Consider the following 11,226-nt stretch of genomic DNA (forward strand, 5'->3'; position numbering starts at 1 on the left):
TCTCTCTCTCAAATAAATAAACATTAAAAAAAAACAAAGTCTGACAAGGACACAAGGCAGACATGAGGAGGGGTTAGAGGCCAGCCACAGCCTTTATGTGGGGATTCAAAAATGAAACACGAATATCGAACAATGAACGGGCGTTTTCATGGCAGACAAAAGTCAGGATGACATTCCAGAAAGAATGAGCAGAGCAGCACGTGCCAGGGCATGAAAAGGGTGGTGGGTTTGGGAGAATTCCCTGTAAACCTGCGCTGCTGTACCTGGGGCAAAATCAGTGGGAGGTCAGAAGAACAATGGAAAACTTGAGGTAAAGCCTGAGATTTCTCCTCACTAGGTAATAAAGGAAGCCTCTGCACAGGCAGTTCGTCTTCATCTTAAAATACAAAGGTAAGTTGGGGTATTGGATTGTAAAATACGATTGAGATAGAATGAGCAGTCCTAGGAACAACTGAACCCCCAATCACCAAGCTCAGCCGTGCTCCTCAGAGAACCAGTAGCATCAAAAGAAGCCTGTCTCTTGCCATGCTCCCTCCATCTCCGGTTTTTAAGAACTTGTCCGTTTACCACAAGGAAGCCAGGCGAAAGAAGGACAATCAGACATGGAGTGTATTGGGGCAGTTCCCAACGGGCTGAGTGAGACTGCGGTCACTGTGCCGCTGTCCTGGGTCAAGACTGAGAAGCTGCGGAAGGAGAGTTAGGGGTGTGGCAGGTAGGAGATGATGTACAAGGAACAGCAGTCCGGAGAACTGATAGTTTCTGTGGTTTTTTTTTTAAAGTTTATTTATTTATTTTTGAGAGAGACAGAGACAGCATGAGCAGGGAAAGGGCAGAGAATCCCAAGCAGGCTGCACTGTCAGTACAGAGCCTGACGCAGGGCTCGAGCCCATGAAACCGTGAGATCATGACCTGAGCTGAAAACCAAGAGTCGAACAAAGGCTTAACCGACTGAGCCACCCAGGTGCCCCAGAACCGACAGTTTCTACACAGTAGAGTTCTGTTCTCTATTGCCTACTCGCCATTCTCTAAGAAAGGCGGCTGTTGCTGGCAATTCTCATTCCACACCCCCCACTTCTGCTGTGGATGGATTTCCTCCCCTAATGTCTTCCACCATCCGAATGTTTCTGCTATTCACGCCCTCAGAATGGAGATTCCACACGAAGCTGTCTGGTGTTTATCATGGACCACAGGAGGTGCTCTGCCTCTCATTCTGTTTCCTCCCCAACGTCCACTACTCCCTACCAGAAAAGATTAGAAATTCTCTCTGATCAAGATGTGACAAGGTTCATTTGCACATTTAACAAATTATGTTCTTTTTGTGTAACAAATATAACTATTTTTTTTAATGTTTATTTTTGAGAGAGAGAGCACAGGCGGGATGGGGCGGGCACAGAGAGGGAGACACAGAATCTAAAGCAGGCTCCAGGCTCTGAGCTGTCAGCACAGAGCCTGATTCGGGGCTCGAACCCACGGACTGTGAGATCATGACCTGAGACAAAGTCAGACGCTCAACTGACTGAGCCACCCAGTGGGGTGCCAGGTGCCCCAACAAATAATTTTAGTAAGTTATTGCAGCATCTAATTGAGGAAGGGGAGGAGGAAAGGAGATAATATATACAAACCCACCATTCTGTGGTGGGTGCTCTCAACATATTATCTCATTTAATCCTCTCAATGTTCCTGTGAAGGAAGCTTGTTCAACCCATTTTACAGATGTGAAAATAAACAAGAACTGCCCAGCCCAGTTCTTGAATACAGTGGTCTAGGCAAGTATCCAGCACAGAAGATGACTGATAAATGGTAGGCAAGTTCCACTGGATCCTTGTCCCTGATCAAGTTGATAAAGATTTACCTAGGTTTTCCTGCTTTTTCACCCCGAGCCAGTTATCATGTCCTATCTTGGCACTCAAAACATATATTGATGGAAAACAGAAAGTTCTTCACACTATATTTGGCTCTCTAAAGGAAAAGTCAAAGTCTTATATGCATTTAAAATACTACTTTTTGCCACAAGGGATTTAAAGTGATTTACCACAAAGATAGGTACAATAACATGACTAAATATAAATATGAATAAAATAATAAGATTATAGATAACATAAATATAATAGCTAAAATAAAAGTTAATAACAGAAGAGTAAAAAAAAAGTATCATAAACTACAAGCTATAAGGAAATATATAGTTGCTATAATTAAGCCTTAATTTTTACTTTTTGTTTACTACCAGCCAAACTGAAAATGAAAACATGGTCAGTTAATAGGATTTTTTTTTTTAATGTTTATTTATTTTTCAGGGAGAGAAAGACAGAGTGTGAGTTGGGGAGGGGCAGAGAGAGACAGGGAGACAGAGAATCCGAAGCAGGCTCCAGGCTCTGAGCTGTCAGCACAGACCCCGACGTGGGGCTCGAACCCACAAATTGCCAGATCACGACCTGAGTGGAAGTCAGACAGTTAACCAACTGAGCCACCAGGCACCCCAGTCAGTTCTAAGTGTTAGAGAGAAAAAGAAACTTCCTCAAGGGAAGCTTAGCTTTTCTAAAAATTTAGTTTTAAAATATATACCTCATACACAATTTCATATTAGCTTCTACCCTCCCTACCTAATGATAGAATAGACACTATTCCTATCATACATTCCCATAGCAAAAACAAAGCATTAAAGTAGAATTCTCCAGTCAAGGTTAGAGTCTCTAGAAAGGTCCTCAAGGTGGGATACAGATTCCATATCAGTTATCAATTGCTATGTAACAAATCACCCCAAAGCTTAAACCAACCACCACTTTATTTGTTCATTATTCTGAGAGTCAGCAAATTGGGCTGAGCTTAGCTGGGCAGTTCTAACAGTGCTCAAGCCTCACACTACAGAGGTTCTGATTTAACTGGTCTTGGATGCGGCTCTTTATTGGCAGCTCCCTAGGTGATTCTTACGTATTGTCAAGCTTAAGAACCACTGGCACAGTGCATAACCCTGAATCACAACTGAGAGAAGGCAATTATCCTCAGGTGAAGTTAAAAGGACTTTAAGAAATGCCAGACCCAGGGGTGCCTGAGTGGCTCAGTCGGTTAAGCATCCGACTTCCACTCAGGTCATGATCTCACGGTTCATGAACTTGAGCCCTGCTTTGGGCTCTGTGCTGACAGCTCAGAGCCTGGAGTCTTCTTCGCATTCTGTGATTCCCTCTCTGTCCTTCCCCTAGTTGCACTACATGTGTCTCTCAAAAAATAAATAATAAACATTAAAAAAATTTAAAAAAAAAGAAATGCCAGACCCAGATTATCCAAAACAATAGTGAAAAAGAACAAACTTGGAGAATTCATACTTCCTGACTTCAAAACTTACCATACAGTTACAGTAATCAAGACAGTGTATAGCATAAGTATCAATATATAGAGAGCAATGAATAAGAGCTGAGAGCCCAGAAATAAATCCTACTTTTATACTCAGTTGATTTTCAACAAGGGTTGAAAGAGCCCCAAGATCTTTCAAAGGGGAAAGAACATTCTTTTCAACAAATGGCACTGGGGCAACTGGATATCCACATGAAAAGGAATGATTCTGAATCCCTTCCTTCCATAATAGAGAAAAAGTAATGCAAAATGGATTGCAGACCTACATGTAAGGGCTAGAATGCTATAACTCTTAGAAAAAAAGCCCAGGATTGTATACCATGGCCAAGTAGGATTTATCCCCAGAATGCAATGTTGTTTTAACATCCAAAATCCAACTAATGTAACTCACTATACTGATAGAATAAAGGACAAAAAAAACCACATGGTCCTCAACAGCTGCAGAAAAATCATTGCTCAATATCCAATGATATTCATGATACAATCTCTCAACAAACTAGAAATAGGGGTACCTGGGTGTCTCAGTCGTTTAAGCGTCCAACTTCAGCTCAGGTCATGATCTCACAGTTCATGAACTTGAGCCCCATGTCGGGCCCTGTGCTGACAGCTCAGAGCCTGGAGCCTGCTTTGGATTCTGTGTCTCCCTCTCTGTGCCCCTCCCCAGCTTGCACTCTCTCTCTCAAAAAATACATAAAACACTAAAAAAATTTTTTAAAAAACTAGAAATAAAAGGAGGCTTCCTCAATTTGATACAGGCTATGTATGAAAACCTGACAGCTGACACTATACTTAATAGTGAAGACTGAACATATAATGGAATACAATTCAACCTTAAAAAGAAGGAACTTCTTTTTTTTGTTGTTTAAAATTTTTATTTATTTTTGAGAGAGAGAGAGAGAGAGAGACAGAGCATGAGCAGGGGAGAGGAAGAGAGGGAGGGAGACACAGAATCCACAGAAGGCTCCAGGATCTGAGCTGTCAGCACAGAGCCCTACATGGGGTCAAACTCACGAACTGTGAGACCATGACCTTAACCAAAGTTGGACATTTAATTGACTGAGCCACCCAGGTGCTCTGGAACTTCTTTTTTTTTTTTTTTTTTTTAAGTTTATTTATTTATTTTGAGAGAGAAAGAGAGAAAGAGAGCAGGGGAGGGGCAGAGAAAGAAGGAGAGAGAGAATCCCAAGCAGGCTCCACACTGCCAGTACAGAGCCCAATGTGGGGCTCAAACTCACAAACCATGAGATCATGACTTGAGCCTAAACCAAGAGTTGTAAGCTTGACTGACTGAGCCACCCAGGCGCCCCAAAAAGAAGGAACTTCTGACACATACTACAACATGGATGAACCTTGAGGGCGTTATGCTAAGTGAAATAAACCAGTCACAAAAACATAAATATTGTATGATTCCACTGATAATGAAGTATCTACAATAGTATAATCTGTAGAGGCAGAAAGTAGAATGGTGTTGTCCAGGGCTGGAAAGATAGGGGGATGGGGATTTTTTGTTTAGGGGGTACAGAGTTTCAGTTTGGGAAGACGAAAAGAGTTCTGGAGCTGGATGGTGGTGATGGTTGTATAACAATGTGAACGTACTCAATGCCACTGAATTGTACACTTAAAGATGGTTAAAATGATAAATCTGATGTTATGACTTTTATATTTCACCACAAGCTAAAAAATAAAAAGAAGCAGGGGCACCTAGGTGGCTCAGTCAGTTAGGCATCTGCCTTCGGCTCAGGTCATGATCTCATGGTTCATGGGTTCAAGTCCCTCGTCGGGCTCTGCACTGACAGTGCGGAGCCTGCTTCTGATCTTCTGTCTCCCTCTTTGTCCGCCCCTCCCCTGCTCTCTCTCTCAAAAATAAAATAAACATTAAAAAAAAGAAGTAGATAAAACAGTGAAAAAAAAAAAAACCAATGTTTCCCTCTAAGACTGGGAACAAGGAAAGAATATTTTCTCTCACCACTTTTATTCAACTTTGTCCCAGAGTCTCTAGCCAGTGAAATAATGCAAGAATAAACAAATAAAAGGTATATAGATTGGAAAGAGAAGAAGCATAACTGTCTTTATTCATAGACAACATGATCCTATATGTAGACAATTTTAAGGAGTTTCCAAAAACTTACTAGAATTAGTAAACCAGATCAGCAAGGCCACAGGATAAACGAACCAATACACAAAATTAATTGTATTTCAATATACTAACAATAAAAAATCTAAAAATAAAATTAAAAAGTATTTCCAGGGGTGCCTGGTTGGCTCAGTTGGTTAAGCATCTGACTTTGGCTCAGGTCATGATCTCATGGCTTGTGGGTTTGAGCCATGTGTCGGGCTCTGTGCCGACAGCTCAGAGCCTGGAGCCTGGTTCAGATTCTGTGTCTCCCTCTCTCTCTGACCCTCCCCCACTTGCACTCTGTCTGTCTGTCTGTCTCTCTCTCTCTCTCTCTCTCAAAAATAGACATTTAATTAAAAAAAAAAAAGCAATTCCATTCACAATAGCATCAAAAAATAAAATACTTGGAAATAAATTTAACAAAAGAAGTGCAAGAACTAAAACCAGAAAACATTACCAGGTATTTATCTGAAGATCTGAATAAATGGAGAGATGTACCATGTACATAGACTAGAAGGCTCAATATAGTTAAGAGGGTAATCCTTCTGGGGCGCCTGGGTAGCTCAGTCGGTTAAGCAACCGACCAGCTCAGCTCATGATGTCATGGCTGGTGACTTTAAACCCCGCATCGGGCTCTCTGCTATCAGCATGGGGCCTGCTTTGGATCCTTTCTCTCCCTCTCTTGCTGCCCCTCCCCAACTAGCATGCATGCTCTTTCTCTCTCGAAAATAAGTAGACACTTTAAAAAAAAAAGGGAAATCCTTCATAAATTGATCTAGAAATTACATGAAATCCTTATTAAAATCTCATGAGTTTTTTGGTAGAGTTTGACAACCTGACCCTAAAAGTTATATGAAATTCAAAGAACCTAGAAGAGCCAAACAATTTTCAAAAAGAAGAACAAAGTTGGAGGACTTATACTACCTGATTTAAAAACTTAACTATACAGCTATAATAATTAAGACAATCTTATATTGGCATAAGCATAGATATATGGGGCAATGGAACAGAATAGAATGTCCAGAGATAAGCCCTTACCTTTATGATCAGTTGACTTTCAACAAAGATATGGAGGCAAAAAATATGTGTGTGTGTGTGTGTGTGTGTGTGTGTGTGTGTGTGTGTCCTTACCTCACAGTATTCACAAAAATTCATTAATAGACTTAAATATGTAGGAATTAAATAATTATGTTTACAGATGCTAAAATCTACCCCCCTAAAACCCCCTACCCCCCAAAAAAACCCCTGACTAAATAGCTCCTTGCTTTATTTTACTCAGGCAAATGACTAAGGCTAAAGATGGGCCAAATATCTTGAATGGAATTGTGTGTTATTTTGAACACTTTTATCAATATTTTTCACTTTGTGACCAGATTTGTCAAGCTGAGTCTCTTGGAAGGAAACCCCCATCACAGCATCCTGCTGGACATCTGCGTTGGAAAGAAAGGCAATGGGATTTTTAAGTTGACCCTGAGGGTATTGAAAAATCCTAGATGGGTTCTAAACTCAGATTTTGTTTTATAGAAGAATAAATTTTTTTTACATTAAGAGAATTTAATTAAGAATTAGGCCAGTAAATTCTCAAACTCAGCTGTAATCATTCTCTCCAATTTATTTCAAAGACATGGCCAAGAAGGGGAGACCTACCCAGGGCTGTTTGCTACCAGATTTCTTTGGCCCCCGAGGGTGGAGAGGGTTTACAAAGCCCTCAGTCAGAAGCTGTGGTTATGGGGATTTCACACAGGAGATGCCCAAGTGTGTGTTTCTCCTGACAGCCTGGAACATTGCTGATCCAGGACCGAGCCTGCGTAAGTGAAATGCCTCGGAGGCAAGCAATCCCTCAATTAATCTTCTCTGGCTTCAGTAGACCTGAGAAATGAAAGGGCACAGCTCTCTCTCAAGGGAGAGCTGTGGGTTTGTCCGTGTCTTCTGGATTCCTTCCAGCTTCTGGGTAGGTTTTCTTTCTTGCAAGTCTGGAATGGGTGTAGAAAGCAGCACTTCCGTTCATGTCCACCAGTGGTAGCATGCTCGTTCACCTACCAACACAAGCAGCAACTGGTAGGACCAACACCTTGCTTCTTTTGTTTAGAGATTTGGTACAAAGAAAAGCAAGCCCCCTCCTATGAGGCTAATAAAAGGGAATTTGTCTTTAAAACAAGGATATACACCCCAAACATGACTTCCACCTATCTCCCTACCTACCCACAAATACTCATTAAAGTTGAATTTAGGGGACGCCTGGGTGGCTCAGTCGGTGAAGCATACGACTTAGGCTCAAGGCAAGATATGGTTCATGGGTTCGAGCCCCACATTGGTTCCACTCTGACTGCAGAGCTTGCTTGGGATTCTCTCTCTCCTTCTCTGCCCCTGCCCCACTCGTGCATGCACTCTCTCTCTCAAAAAAAATAAATAAACTTTAAAAACATCGAATTTAAGAATAGCCTCTCATGTCTTTTAAGACATAAACTCCCCCCTTAACAAATTAACCTTAAAAACTCTATTCCAGTTAGTAGTGACCTTTCTTCATTTTGGAATATGTCACTCTCTCATCAGAGACATCAAATCTGTTTCTTCTCATGAATAATAATGTCACAATTAAGAATTATAACTTTTGGGGAGCCTGGGTGGCACAGTCGGTTAAGCATCTGTCTCTTGATCTCAGCTCAGGTTATGATCTCTCAGTTAGGGAGTTCAAGCCCCGCCTCAGACTCTGCTCTGATGGTGCAAAGCCTGCTTGGGGTTCTGTCTCTCCTTCTTTGTGCGCCTCCCCCACTTGTGCTCTTGCTCTTTCTGTCTCTCAAAATGAATAAGTAAACATAAAAAAATTTTAAAAAGAATTAAAACTTTTTTTTAAGGTTTACTTAATTTTGAAGGAGAGACACAGAGCGTGAGCAGGGGAGGAGCAGAGAGAGAGGGAGACACAGAATCAGAAGCAGGCTCCAGACTCTGAGCTGCCAGCACAGAGCCTGATACGGAGCTGGAACCCACAAACTGTGAGGTCATGACCTGAGCTGAAGTCTGACGCTTAACCAACTAAGCCACCCAGATGCCCCAAGAATTATAACTCTTAATATTTATTTGCCCTCATGCTATACTTTCTCCCTGAGAATTTCAAGATGAAATGACTATCATGTTAGGACAAATCATTTCCCAGTGTGGCACACAACCATACTGTCCTTTTCAGATCTATTCCTCGATTTTATGATAAATAGATTGTAGGAAATGACAGGACCATTCCAAATTTGTGACAAAGTTAAGCCTGGCATGCGATCCCTGCTTCTCCAATGTTACTTCTGGGTATTTCTCCTACCAATACTCTATTTCCTACCATTTTTTAAAAAATGAAACATTATTCTTTTTCATCATCCTGCCTTTTTCTGATATTTCCTCTCATGTTTTAAAACTAGCATTGTTTTGGGGCACCTGAGTGGCTCAGTTGGTTAAGCGCCAACTTCAGCTCGGGTCATGATCTCACAGTTCATGAGTTCAAGCCCCGGGTCAGGCTCTGTGCTGACAGCTCAGAGCCTGGATCCTGCTTCAGATTCTGTGTCTCCCTCTCTCTCTGCCTCTCCCCCAGTCATGTTCTGTGTCTGTCTCTCAAAAATCCTAAATAAAAACATTTTAAAAAAAAAGCTAGCAGTGTTTTAGATTATGAAATTAATACTATTCCTTATAAAATTTTAAAATATGAAAAGTTATGAAGAAGAAAATCAAGTCACCCATAATCCCTCCACCAAGAGATAATCACTGTTAACATTTTTGGTGTATTTCCCTTTAGTATTTTTATGTATGACATTTCCCTCCCAAAACTACATAGCAAATAAATGAAAGGCAATTTTCCCATTCTCAATCCATATCCATTGTGGATAATACCACTTACGTTTGGTCTTGAACTTGTCCCACAGTACCACCAGCCCTGATCTTCCAGTCCCTGCCTTGTGGTTTGTTTCTCCATCCAAACCCTGACCCCAAATTCCCCGGCTGGGGCACCACTCACACTGAACTCCAGCTTTGGGTTTTGACTATTTGACTTCATTGTTGTCTGACCCCTTGGACCTTTGGGAACATGAATTGTAAAGGCAAAAACTTCATGGAACTCTGCACCCAACATAACAAAAATCAAGCAAGACTTCATGAAGAATCTACATTCTTCATCGTTTTTGATGCTTTGGAAATTAATCTAGGGTTTTACTCTGCCTTTTTTAAAGGCAGGCATTTTCAAAGACATAAGATGCTGGAGAATAGGCACCAGGCCATTTATAACTCTAGCACATGGCCCATAGTAAGTGCTCAATAAATGTCTGATGAGTGCTTAAGTGACATCTATTGAATTCTTACTTCCTGTCTGGGGGAATATAATTAAAGCTGGAAGTTAATAGCAACAGTAATGAATGTGGTCAGTGGCTCTTCATCCCTTACCAGCCAGAATCACTGGTCTTTAATCATTTAAACATGTCTGTTCCCCTAGGCTGGGTCTCCCCTTCCTGATGACTGGCCTCCTCCTGCTGCCTTTGTGCCTGCTGCTTCCACTGTACCTCCCCTGATGGACCGAGATGTGGCTCCCCAACCAAGGACAGCACTGGCCTCCCCCTCACTGACCAGCAGCCCCTCTTCTCACCTCCCACCACTGCACCTGTTGTGGTAGACCCCCTTCTTGCCAAGCTGTATGACCATTTTTCATCCTTGTCTTAGCTAACCTCTCCAAGGTGGTTGACACACTTGCCCTCTGCCCCTCTTGAAACTCCCTCGTTGGCAGGCACAATTCCTTCCTCTGAGCTCTCCTGATCCTCCTGGCTGCCCCCTTCCAGCCTCTTGGGCAGAGTCCTCCACTGCCTGAGCCATAAATGTTGGAATCCCCCCACACTTGCCTCCTTGGTTCTCTTCTCTTCTTACCCCACAGACCCGTCTCTCTGATCTCCCCCATCCCATGACTTCTGCACCATCCATGGGTCCTGCACGCCCCATGGGGTGGAATATCACAGGAGTGTCCCTCCAGATCCACATGTCCCAGTGGAACTTACATCTTCCATTTTAATCCTGCCCTTCTCTTACTGTTTCATGACACCCAAGCCTGAAACTTTGGGAGTCCCCATGTTCTTCCACAGGCACCCCTCTAATGGTTCACCAAGTCCTGCCCATTCTACCTCTTTTCTATTTGTCCAGTTATCCTCCAGACTGGGATCTTTCCAAGATGTCCATCTGAACTTCCCTGCCCGCAGCAACACCCATTCCTCTTATACAGCCTCCTTCATGTGGTTGGCAGGCCCTTTGGAATCGGGTCCGTGCTTACCTCACTAGCTTCATCCCTTAATAGTTCCTGGAGTCTAGTCATACCCAACCTTCTAATTCATTCAAAAAGCCCTGCTATCTCTTGTCTCCAGGTGGTTGCACCCACTTTTAATCTACCTGGAGTCCTTTCTATCCCTTCCTTCACCTGGCCAGCCCCTGCCCCTCCTTTGGGTCTTAGCTTAGACATCATTTTTGGAGGAGTTTTTCAGGAAGCCCCACATCCCTTAGAACATGCTCCTGATACACATGCTGCAAAAATACTACGTACCGTCTGAGCACTTACACGCTAACTGTGATTGCCTTCATACCTGCCTGGGTGGCCAAGTGAATGTTCCGTTTGCGGAGAGGCAGACGCCAAGTTTATCCTCTTCCCTGCATGCAACACAGTACAATGCCAGCACATAGTAGATGCTCAGCAAAAACACTGGGTGAATGTCAAATTAGTGAATGAGCGAAGGAATGAAAGAATGTTC

The sequence above is a fragment of the Panthera leo genome, chromosome B2, assembly GCF_018350215.1.
Source record: "Panthera leo isolate Ple1 chromosome B2, P.leo_Ple1_pat1.1, whole genome shotgun sequence".
Taxonomy (NCBI): Eukaryota; Metazoa; Chordata; class Mammalia; order Carnivora; family Felidae; genus Panthera; species Panthera leo.